Genomic DNA, 12,261 nt, shown 5'->3' on the forward strand with positions numbered 1-12,261 from the left:
TTTTTTTTTTTTCCAGTGAAGGATATCAGGCAACTGACAACGTGTCATATAGAATTCTATAGAATAGCATCCTTCAGAACATAGAATCAGTTTATTTTGAAAGTGCCGATAAGCTACATTTCAAGCGTCTCATTCCTAAAATTTCTATGGAACAGTTTCAATCTAATTTCCAAACCAGCTCAAGTTGTAATCAGAGTACATTTTACGCGAACAGACCTATTCTGTCTTTAAAATTACTTCGATCGTTTGCCATTAAAAGCTCGTTGCCTGTTTTTTCCGTCCTCTTCGACGCCGGAATAGGCACGACATCGCTATCCGTGTGTCCGTAGGCACACTGCCTCAGAAGTTAGATCAATTTTTCCAGCCGTGAATTGCACACGTGTAATTCATGTTGATATCATTCGGTCTGATATTCTCGTTAGTCCTTCGCCAGAACTTGCCTAAAAAGGGCAGCGCCCCGCACCGCCGACCTCTCGTCTTTAGCGCGGCTACAATCGTGAAGGCATGTACAGTTGCAGAGTGATTAGCGGGGTTCATTTCTCGTTTCGTGTTTAACGAGCATCTCCAGGTTATTGTAATAGCGCGGGATTTTCGCGAGGAACGGCCGGGTCGCTCTGAGAAAATAACGAGAAAAAAATTGACGGTATGCTCGATCTTGAGGAGCAATAAAAACAACATTTAATAGCTTCATAAGCGCTGACAATTACGGCGCGGACGAAAGTTAGTTTGGTTAGCGCGAGGGAGCCACGGAACGGAGAAAAGGCGGGTACGTTATTAACCGGGAAGGCGGAAGGTCGTATTGTGCGCCTCGTGAATGCGTGGAAAGGAAGGAGGAGAGAATAAAACCCGACACACAGATCGCCCGGAATCGGGTCTCGGTGACCAAAATCGAAATCTAGGAATGAACGAAATCAGTCACTGGTCATCGCTCTTTGCGGAAACTTGGGGGAAAAAAGTTACGGGCTGTATGGAATACCGTCCGTTCCGGGCTCAGAGGCCGAAACTTCCGGGTGCTGGAGCCGGAGCTTCGATTGCTCCGGGTGCTACGCCCGGAACTTTCGGCTCGGAACCCGAACGGTATGTCTTTGTAGTCCGTAAGTACGGGTTCCACGGCTGGAGTTTTTTTTTCAGTGAAGGAGGCGGTTCCAACAACTTGCAGTTCTAATGGAAAAACCGGGATTCATCAGGTTATGACAAATGCTCGGGGAGAACAATTGGTCAGAGAATTGACGTCAAAATCGGGAATTTTAAAAATTGGCGATTCATGCTGATTTGGCTTTAAAAAATCATACCAAACATGAAAACGTTGATTTTTTCCCAAATTTCGACGAGACATTCTCGCGTGATCAGGAACATAAGATGGAAATTTAACAAACAGAAGAAAACATCGCCAGCCTAATTTTATTGTTTTTCGTGATCAATTAGGTGTAGAGAGGCTGTGGAAAAGTCCCGCTCTGTGGGGCGCGATTTTCCCGTTTTTAGAGATATCTTGAAATCTGCTGATCCTATAGTCTTTCATTCCGTCCAGAGACAAGAGACCCTCCACTCGTAGCTCGGCTATTGTGGAAGCTTTCACTTTCGGGACTTCAACAATTAACTTTTGACCTCCCTACATGGTTGATGTTTAAAAACGTGTAGGCAGTTTCGTTTTGCGAACAAGCCAAAACAAGTCGAAGTTTGGGAAACTTGTTTAGCTCATGACGTCACCCGAAGCTCATCCTCCACCATGTAGGTAGGTCAACAGCCGAAATAAGAGTTATGACTGTTGCTCCCTTATAATCGTCCATAAGGAAGTGTTGAATCCCCGAAAGTAAAAGCTTCCACCTGTCTCCAAGAGGCCAGTGGAGGGTCTCTTATCTGTAATTCCGTCTCAAATTTAACATCTAACCTCAAAAATTACTGCATGTCCAATGTCCATCCTCTCTCCATACAGGTACTCTAGTCCGAACCACTGTGTGACGAAGGCGAGTGCGGGGGCAGAGGAAGTGTCGGCCGGGAACTTTGTTTACACCGGGAGCGTCCGGCGTCCGGACTCGGGTGCGATGGCCCGGGCCGGGCATGCTCATGGAGCGATCATGTACGCTCGCATGTTGTTCGCATGTAGTGGCCTTTTTGTAGTTGGCAGGATAGCGCACACAGGGCGCAGGGGCAGGCGCGCACCGCTAATCTGCCTACGTTATTGAGGGACGGCGGGGGGGGGGGGCGATCGGGGGCGGGGGCCGTACGGAGTCCAATTAGTGTCCGGAAAGATGACGTAGGGCGTTGCGTTTTCCTGTGGTCGCGGTCCCGGGTCCCGCGGCTGTCGGGCTTGTCGTCAACTGGAGATCGCCACGCCGCACAAGGGATACAGTCAATCATAAAGGTCGCACTTACAATTTTTGCCTAAAACTGGAAATTTTGATGTTAACTCCGTCACATTTTAAATTATAATATGTGTTTCTTGAAGCAAAATTCACGAGAAAACCAATGTAACCACTCTGAGAACCTCAAAGTTGTGTATAAATGGAGTTACGAGCGTTGAAAGTTTCGAAATTTTGTCCGACCTTCCGGATTGTCCGGGTCCACTGTGCGGCGACGGTGCTGCCCCTCGCGGTGGAGGCGGGGATTATTCGTTTGCGGAGGAATGCGCGCAGCGGGCAGTCCGCTTTTTAATTGTGCCACTGTCAGTGGCTCAGCTTTGAGGCCCGGGCTCCGCAAGCTCTGCCCCGTCCCCGTCGCCGGCTTCGGCTCCGGCCCCTGGCAGTCCCATTCTCCGCAGATCACCCGCTCGGGTCCCGGCTCCCTAACTACCGTCGTTGCCGCTCTCCTCCGCGCCGAGCTCCGTCTCCTCGGAAATGAAGGTCGCTAATGTTGTCGCTCTCCTGGTGGAAGGGCGATCTCCATTTCCGCATGACCCCCGGAAAGCATGGGTTTATATGTAAAACAAGGCTCACGTAGAAATTGAGATACGGCCTCATGTCGGAGGGGTGACGAGGTAATCCTGATGTGGCCTCCGGTCATCATCGAGTCTGCAATTCTGCATCGATCATCTTTGGTAGTATGTTTAGTTCTAGACGTGGTTTTCCTCTTTCCCGAGTCCAAGTTGAATTCGGAACAAGCTTTGACCGAGATCCGCCGAAAATCACACTTTTATCGTGACTATCATTCATCTCTCAGCCGATGTTACGGATTCCTCTCGGTTCGGTTTGTTTACATCGGTCCACGAAAGCATCCGGGAAACCTGAAACTGATTAACCAATCAGAAAGCGTCAAAGATCATAGACAGATCCAAAGGTGGGCCTATGGAACGTACGCACCCTCGAAAAAAAAGAATAAGGGAAAAGGAAGAAAGAAGGAAGGAAGGCATTGAGGAAGGAAGGCATTGAGGAAGGAAGAAAGAAAGTCGCTTGTATTTGGTAATTGTTCGTGACGAAATTGACTCAAGCTGCATATACGATGTCTTATGACCTCGACAATTTTCTGGGGGAAGCCCCTGGACCCCTCGTTCCCCGTCCGAAGAAGTGATTCTACTCCACGACTGTCAAAAGTTCCGGGATTCTTTTTTGAGTTTTTCAAAAGTTCCGAAAAATGCAAAAGATCCGGAAACTTTCTGGAATTTCAAAAGTTCCGGGAAAAATTCCGGAAAATCTAAAAAAATCCGAACTTTGGAACTAGTTCCGGGAAAGGGGAGCAATTATTCCAAGTGTTTGGATCCGGCTATGACAAAGACATGACAATACTTTCCCCATGCGAGTACCCTAGAGTGAGGCTCATAGGGGTTTCCGGCTGTGGAGCGTGATTCCGAAAGGAAGTGAATGTGGCAAGGCGGTGAAGGATTACGTTTCCCGGGGCAGGTTTTAGGCGGGAGGCGGCGGCGGCGGTGGCCGGGAGCGCGGATCCGGAGCCGCGGCTCTCGGCGGATGGAAGCATCCCGACGCTGCGCTGCGCCAAGAAGAGGAGAGAAGCCTCCGAAGGTGGAAAGTCACGGACACGACAATCAGACCATTTCTTTTGTTCCAGCCTCGGCTCAACTTTATATCGTTAACGTCCACCTCCCCCCTCTCCGCGCCTCTCTCCGCGCTGCTGCGCCTTTTTTCGTTTCGTCTTAAATAATAATATATGGGATGGCAGTGTCACAGACGTTTAACTCTCGCAGGAGACATGATTTCAATTAAGCGACTCCGTCCGCCGTCCGGCCCCGGTCGTCCCTCCGGATCCGCGATTTGCTCGCTCCCCGCTGCAGGGCTCCCGGCTCGCGGAGGTGCCGCGCCGCCCAATGCCCTAGCCTCCGCGCATCACCAGTATACTGAAAAAAAGTTACGGGTTATATTATGTAGACATATCGTCTGTTCCGGGTTCAGAGGCCGAAAGTTCCGGGTAGTTTCGATTGCTCCGGGTGCTACGCCCAGAACTTTCGGTCTGTGAGCCCGGAACGAGGATGGTACGTCTGCATATGCAGCCCGTAAGTACGACTTCCGCGGCAGGAGTTTTTTTTCAGTGTAGTGTGCTTATACATATAGGGAGAGTATACGGACAAGTCGAAATATGGAGCTCTTAGGTCCCCAAAAAAACAAAAACCAACCTTAGAAAACGAAAAATTTCACCGCAAATCTTCAGGCTCCAATACCAAACCAAGATGACCCAGAATATTCAAATGAGCGTTCCTCGCAGAAATGAGTAAATTTATGCTAAGCAACAGTCAAATGTTACTGTAATGTGGGAAGTCAGCACAATATCATAGTTCCTCGGGGATCCGATCATCATGCATCCGTAAAACGTGCGCAATTACCCGTCTCACAGTTTTGTGTCACACAATCTGCATTGGACCGTGCCGAAAGGAACTACATGCACGGAAACCCCATGCTTACATAGTTCCGTATACCGTAAATCCAGTCCAATCCATCTTCAAGAAATGAATGCTCTTCATCGATGCAGTGCTCAGGCAGTGAAAATATGTAATTTCGGTCTGTCATTGTGTTTCATCGTGTAAGTACAAGACGCCTTTGTTTCTGCTGCAGGCCTCCGTCCGATTTTCAGTCGCTAAATTTCTAATTCTAATTTTGACGAGGCAACAAAGGGCCACCGTGCGACGATGCGAGAGGCATAGGTATCTCTTTTTCTTATTGGTAATTGCGTGAGATTCACTTTGCCCAAACGTTGCCGGATCAGCATTTTGTCGCCCGTGCGGACGCCAGAAAAAGCGGATCGGCGCACGAGCCGGCAGCGTCATGCGTGGAGGCCCATAAATTATTTTAATCGCATGTCCAATCCATCCTCATCAGAGGCGAATAAAAAGCTCTCGTCGGCCGGCACCTTGTCACCAGCTCCGCCTCCCCCGCCCGCCCCCGCCCACCGCGCTGTCTCCGCCTAGTTAGTTTTAATTGTTTGATTGACCCGTCCCAGTTTTTCCTCCTCATTTCGCTGCACTTGAAAGCTCATTAAATTAATTTAATTAGTCGGCCGATCGAGATTGTCGGACGCCGCCGCCGCCGCGCTGGATCGGGGATCCGGGATTTCATCTCGTGACCGAGGATCCCGACCTCGGACCCGGATTTTTCTCGACGGGACAGGACAGGGTCGTGGATGACCGGACGCGCTTTTCTTTCTCGGCGACAGCGATGCCCGCTCCACGATTGTGTCACTCCGCGTCCCGGCGGGACAGTCCCGTCCGTAAATCCCGCCCGCCCCTACCCTCACCGCCTTTTTTCTGCCCGGTCCCTGCCGATACGTCAATGACATCTTTCAATGTCATTCACAGTCGCTGCTGAGCAATACAACTTTCAACCCTGAAACACTTCGACCTAGCTTTCCTTCTCATCTTAAGTGGTTGAAAATGGCTCAGGGAACTGTCATCTTTGCATTCGTTTTGTAAGCTCATCGCAGTGTTAGTTGGATTGCATTTTGCATTAAGGTGCATAAACTGTAACCCGTGATTCAGCCGGTTAATCATCCAGAGTTAAATACAATGAATGCCAAATTTCAAGATTATCCTCTTCATTATTCGCTCCGAAACACTGGAAACAAAAAACACATTGGATCTAGAGTCCGGACTCTTAAAAACATCGACAAGAAAAAATACTCTTGATTCAATCGGATTTTTGCTTAAATCAAGAACCAAGCCTCTTAATTTGAGCGGATTTCCTTTTGATTTAAGCTTAAATCTGATTGAATCAAGAGTCCTTTTTCTTGTCAATGTTTTCTAGAGTCTGGACTCTAGATCCAATGTGTTTTTTTTTCCAGTGTTGCCGACCATTTTCATCGGCTGGAGAATGAAAGTTCGACCCCGGGAAAACATGTTCTAAGCAATGCTTCCCAGCGAATGTTTCTTAAATGACATTTCTACAGGCACGGTTCGATATTTTTTGTCACCTCGGAGGATCTTCGCTTTTCAAACGACGACTTTTCCAGTTCATTCAGGAGGAGGACATCCTCCACCCGACTGAAATGTTGAGAAAATAGAGGGAGTACTCTAGCATATTCTGTGGGGGCGATGGGCACGATGGGAGGAGGGATTTAGGAGTGGGGTGGCGGGCGGCTGGGTACATGTTAGCGAGGCTGGGAGGTGTCGGTCGAAGGTGGAACTGTGGAAGGTAGGGTTTGGCGAGAGGGTTTACATGGAAGCTAACAGGTTCCACTCGCTCTAAAAGCAAAGGAGCAAGTCGCACCGCACTAGTCGCCACTGTTTTCGATTGTGCAAAAATGTCTGTATTTACCTTAGCACAAGCAAGAAGTTGACCTCGGGATTGGTGCAGATTGGATCCTTTTTCACCCATTACATGACGAATTTTCTCTAAAGAAAATTAAAAAAAAAAAAATGGGAAAATACACTTAAGCCGGAGAAGCGCGATTTAAAACTTGAAAGTATCCAGAGTCAATAATTGAAATTCATAAATTTATTAGAAATTCAGACGACAACACTCAATAACGAATGCATAATTCAAGTATTTTCTCTGAAAAGAGAGGCCTGTCCGTATTGAAATTGAGGACCTCGTCGGTAAAAGGGTGTAAGATGCTTGCAGTGCTGTTACAAGATAGTGCAATTTTCTGAACCATTTGCGGCGTATTCATAATCGATTTATTCCACACAATAGTGAGAACGAATTTGGAGCAGACTCGAGGAAAAATTCGTAGCATTACGGATACGTTACCTGCAGTTACGGAACTACATTGCACAATCTTAGAAGCATTCGAAGCCTCTTACACCCTTTTACCGAAGACGTCCCCAACTAAATGTGTATTGTTTCAACATGATGGGGGAATCTTAGGTGTTGAAAGTGGCGACCACCCCTACACACTCCATAAACACTGGAATGGCAAAGAACTTTCAGCAACCCGAATTCGTTTTTATAGTGAGGGGGTGATAACGAAAGGGGAGGAACGGAACTTCTCAAAAATCCTCATGATTTCAACTGCAAACCGAGTATTTGTGAATCACCGTTTGCATCTTCGAGAGCACCTGTTGAAAATCTATCGAACTAGTTTTAAGGCAGCACGCTGTCTGACCCAGTTCATTCTTTAATTTTGTGTTTTTTAACACGCTAAAATGTGGATTTCGTTCAAACTTTAGAATCCTTTCGAGTTGGGTCCGTAGACGTGGCAACAATATGAGCGTTCAACTTGTAACTGAGCACGGGAATCAGAAATTCAGATGAAAATCTATACGTCGGGGCACCGCGCGTTAATTAGTCTTATCAAGATCTCCGACCTTCCCCACTCCCCGTGCCGCCCCCCCCCCCGCCCCCCGATCACCCTGTTCTCGTTACACCCAGCGCGTCATTCCGGATTTTTCTCCATTCTGGAAACGGATCGATTTATTGGTCCATCCGGAGAAGGTATATGGGTGCGGGCTCTCCACGCTTGCCGCGCTTACGCCGTTCCGTTGACCCTCCTCTTGGAAATCACGCTTTCCGTCGCGGCTACGAAGCTCTGCCGAGATTATTACGATTGGAGGCGAAGATAGCGGTGACAACAAGGCGTCCAACTGGGAATGGTGTCAACCCTGTTGACACCATGGATAGTTCGTAGCTCACCACTTTCGATGATTTTGTAAAATCTTTGGTAACGAAAACAGTAAACTGAGAAAAAAAACTTCGTGCGTGGGACCCGAAGTTTAGGTCATATGGAGCTCTGAAATTTTCGGATTGAGCATCTGAACACTTTAGGTCCAGCTGCTGTGGTTTGGATCACACATCTGAAAATTCAGTTCTTACATCTGAAGTACTTCGGTTTTTACATCCGAACAAACTTCGGTTCTCACATCTGAAGTACTTCAGATGTAAGAACTGAAGTTTCAGATGTGCTGATCCGAACATCGACAGCTAGACCTAAAGTGTTCAGATGCTCAATCCGAAATCTTCAGCGATCCATATGACCTAAACTTCGGGTCCCACGCACGAGGTTTTTTTTCTCCGTGTATAAAATCCACATTGAAACATGTCTGACACTTTTTTTTAATCATAAAATTGTTAAATCAGCAATTTCATTTTTTCCCTGTCGGTGGGAACCGGCCGTTGGGCTACGAAAGGCGCGCGGAGCCCGGCGCGATGTTAGCGCCCCTGGCCCGACGGGGGGCTCAGGGCCAGCCGGAGGATGCCCGCGGGCCAAAGCGGCAGATTAACGAGAAGGACTCCGGCCGAAAGACAAGCTGCGTGACAGCGGCCGAGCGTGGGCGCGCGCGTGAATTGATCACCCACCAACGACCACGGCGACTCCGACGCGACGATTCGGTCACCGCCCTTCCTCTCCTCTGTCTGTCCGCACCGGCCGAACTAACCTCTCCCAATTTTCCTCCTCCCCACCCCTCAGACTCACCCCCCACAATACTGGTTTTTTTTCCTGCATTACCGCTGTGCCGTGGTAAGGAAAAACACCGTATGAACATGGCGTTGTCAAATTTGATTTATTAAAGAGGGTTGCCTCCGTCAGGGTAAACTGGGAAATGTCAGAGAATTTTAAGAAGTTAGGGAAAATGACGGAAATGTCAGGGAAAAATCGTCAAGTCACCTTCATTTGCTGTTTTGAGTAGATCGGACATTTCGAACAACAAATATTGACTGATTACCATTTCTAACCTTGTTTTTATTAACAATTTGACATTTGTTCAATTGTCAGGGAATTTCACCAAAATGTGTCCTGGAAATGTCAGGGAACTTAACTCTCCAAATTCTGTGGAAACCCTGAATAATGTGTTAATTCATTGGAAAATATGTAAATATTTTGACAAGACATAAAAACAGACATGAAATGACGAAGTCATGATACATTTCGCAGAATATGGACCCTCTATGACCATAAAATCGTTATGCTGAGGAAATTCAGCTAGCGGGGGCCAAAAAACGGCCCTTATTTTAACTCTCCTTTTAAGGTAAAATATGCACAACTTTCCTCCAAAATATATCTTTTATCAGAGGAAATTTGGCAACATTCGAATACACGTACGGTGTTTTTCCTTAGGATGGCAGCACGGCCCGACCTCCTTTCCTCGTCGCGCGCGCCTAATCTGCATTCGTTCATTTTTTAGCGACACCTTCTGCCCCTCGAAGCCCTTGAATATTTATGCATCTCCTCTCCTCATTCGTTTTCGGTTATTTCCGAGCCGGAGGTGCAGGTGTCGAGAGACGAAATATCTTCGCGATATTGAAGGAATAAAATAAATCTAAATTCTCGTCGCTGGATGCAGTTCGTGTACCTGAAAAATTAACCCGCCTTTGGCTACCTACCGCGAAAATTGGATGGGACGGTCTTAGGTACCGGCCTTATTTGGTCGTTGTAGCCGCTCCGTCGTTTCTCGGGCGAAAGAACCTATCGCTATTCGAAAGTTGCAAAATCCACTTAAAACTATTCCCCTTTTTACAAGAATGCACCTTTGCAATTTTCGCAAAAAAATTTGAGGAAAAACCAGTGACAATTTCAGCTGGAAATGGCCAAAACGGCAGTCCTTTTTCCTTAATATTTTTCATTACAGTAGACTCTGGATTATCCGGCTTCGTATTATCCAGACTCTGGATTATCCGGCTTCGTATTATCCAGACTCTGGATTGTCCGGATCGATTTTGCAACCATGTAACTACGCTTGCATTCCGATAAGTGAGCGGATCCGCGGAGAAGCGGTCGCAAGGTATATTGGCGCCTGCAAGGCTGAAGGAATACTTCACGCATTGCGCCAAACAGTGAGGTCGGCGTGGAACGCATTAGCGCCTACTAGATTGCATAAATACTTCTCGCATTACGCCAAACGCAGTGCAGTCGGTTAGTTAGCCTAAAACGCACATTAGCGGCTACAAGACTGCATGAATATTGAATACTTCACGTATTGCGCGCTTTAATCGTTGTATTGTAATTTATCGTTGTCGGCTACCATTCACAATCACCATTGATTTGTACAGTTTGGCGTTAACCTTTTAAATTCTTGTTGGTATGCACATGATGTATACATAATAAGAATACTGTGGTGTTGGTTGGTAGTGTTTGTGTTTGTGTTTACTGTTATTATCCGGATTTCTTTTTCATCCGGATCGGGCCCGGCACCAATTAATCCGGATGATCCAGAGTCTACTGTACATTACCGTTGTAGGATGTCAAATATATTTTTTTCATTGCAATATCTTCAAAGTACTAATTTCGAATTTCGTTTCTGTTCCAGGTCTGTTCGTGTCTCCTGCAAGTTTGTTTTTCTTCCACTGAACATTCACTATGAATTGGTTCTTACTTAGTGAGTTTAAATATTATATATGTAACTTTCGACAATTTTTCATTACGAGGCGTTTAGATATGTGGTCACAATCGCACAGTTGATTGGAGGTTTTATTTTCAAACAAGAAATATTTGTCAGTAGCCCTCGCTGGCTTGTAATCAAAAGTTTTATAACTTGTACATCAGGATGGGTGGGGCAGTCAGGGGCGGGAGCCAGCCCTATCTTAGTAATCTCTAGTTTAGTCTCAAAAATGTTGTCTCTGGTAAAGTGTAAATAGATATAGAGTAGAAGATCTTCTCGAAGGACTTTATAAAAAGTTAACGTCATCCTTCACGGTAATGCACACTAGTTGTCTCTCCTAAGCTCTAACTTTCTCGTCGATCAACGAAGCGCTATGCTATTGCTAGAACTTTTAGAAACCTAAATGGCTTCCGATATTTTGTACCCATCATGACCATTTCGCCTTCAATTTCGTGATAGGCAATGTGAGCGGCTTGGGAGCAGTAACAGTTGCTCGTAGCAGTTAAGTCGCGTTCATTCCCGCTTGATCATAGCATGTACTCATTAAGACTCATCAATGAGGTCATCAAGTTAGTAGTAGGCCCATTTTAAGTGTTTTCTAGACCCCTTATACGACGTGTCCTTCTACCCCATCCCCACAAAAAGCTCCTACTTCCGCCCTCGTGCATTTGCTGATTGTTATCAGGCTGTTCAGCTCCAAAATTCTAAACAACTAGTATACTTACCAACATGGAAACAAGCATAAACCAACTACAGAAGAGCTCTTTTTTTCATACGTGAGCTGAGAAGTACGGGCACAAAGGACATTTATAGCTCCGGCGCACAGCGGAACGAAACTATGGGAGAGGTCGGACAAAATTTGGAAACTTTCATATTTCATATCCTTGAATATATGAAACGGAAAAGTTTAAAAGTGGTCTCACTAGGTTTTTCGTGAAACTTCCTTTCCGAAACACCCCTTGAATTTGAAATTGTGACGTAATAAACCTCAAAGCTTGCAATTTTTTTCAAAAATTTCAAGTCAAACCCCTGTTAATGTCTCGTTTCATTGTGCGGCGAGTCCTGCTCTCCATCAAGTGCACCCACTTGCATTTACACTGAAAAAAAAATCTCTGTGTATTTACTAAGAAAAGGGTAAAATTACCAAGAATTCAGGGTTCTATTTGATCCCAGTTTTTTTTTTTTTTTTTTTTTTTTTTTTTTTTGGTGAAATGACTACCAAGAAATCTCGGTAAAATTATTGAACTTTCTCGGTAATTTTACTGGACCTTGGTAAAAGCGCCAATATTTTTTATCGACTGTGGTTGAATTACCGAGATAAAATGGCAAAGTTACCGGGAATTGATTACCAATAAAAGTGGTATTCTTACCTGAAAAAACAGTAAAAATACCGGTTTTTTAGGTAAGCTTACCAGTCTGTCTTGGTAAAATTACCAATAATTGGTAAAAAAAAGTGAGATGGTAAAGGTACCAGCGGACCTTGGTAAAAACACCGAGAATTTTTTTTCAGTGTTGTCTAAAATTTCATGTCCGACCTCTGTTAGTGTCTCGTTTCATTGTGCGGCGAG

At 46.0% G+C, this 12,261-nt stretch overlaps 1 protein-coding gene across 12 annotated transcripts in view; it reads left to right on the forward strand.

Moving 5' to 3' along the window:
* Eph (Eph receptor tyrosine kinase) overlaps positions 1-12,261 on the forward strand; it is a 437,826-nt gene that overhangs the window by 238,205 nt on the left and 187,360 nt on the right. The window contains exon 1 of one of the 12 annotated variants that reach the window (XM_072300089.1): positions 10,647-10,690. The exons of the other annotated variants lie outside the window; for them this stretch is intronic. The gene's annotated coding sequence lies outside the window, so the exon portion shown is untranslated. Of the gene's footprint in view, positions 1-10,646; positions 10,691-12,261 lie in introns of those variants that run through there. 12 annotated transcript variants of the gene reach the window in all.

This window comes from Bemisia tabaci, chromosome 4 (assembly GCF_918797505.1).
Source record: "Bemisia tabaci chromosome 4, PGI_BMITA_v3".
Classification (NCBI taxonomy): domain Eukaryota; kingdom Metazoa; phylum Arthropoda; class Insecta; order Hemiptera; family Aleyrodidae; genus Bemisia; species Bemisia tabaci.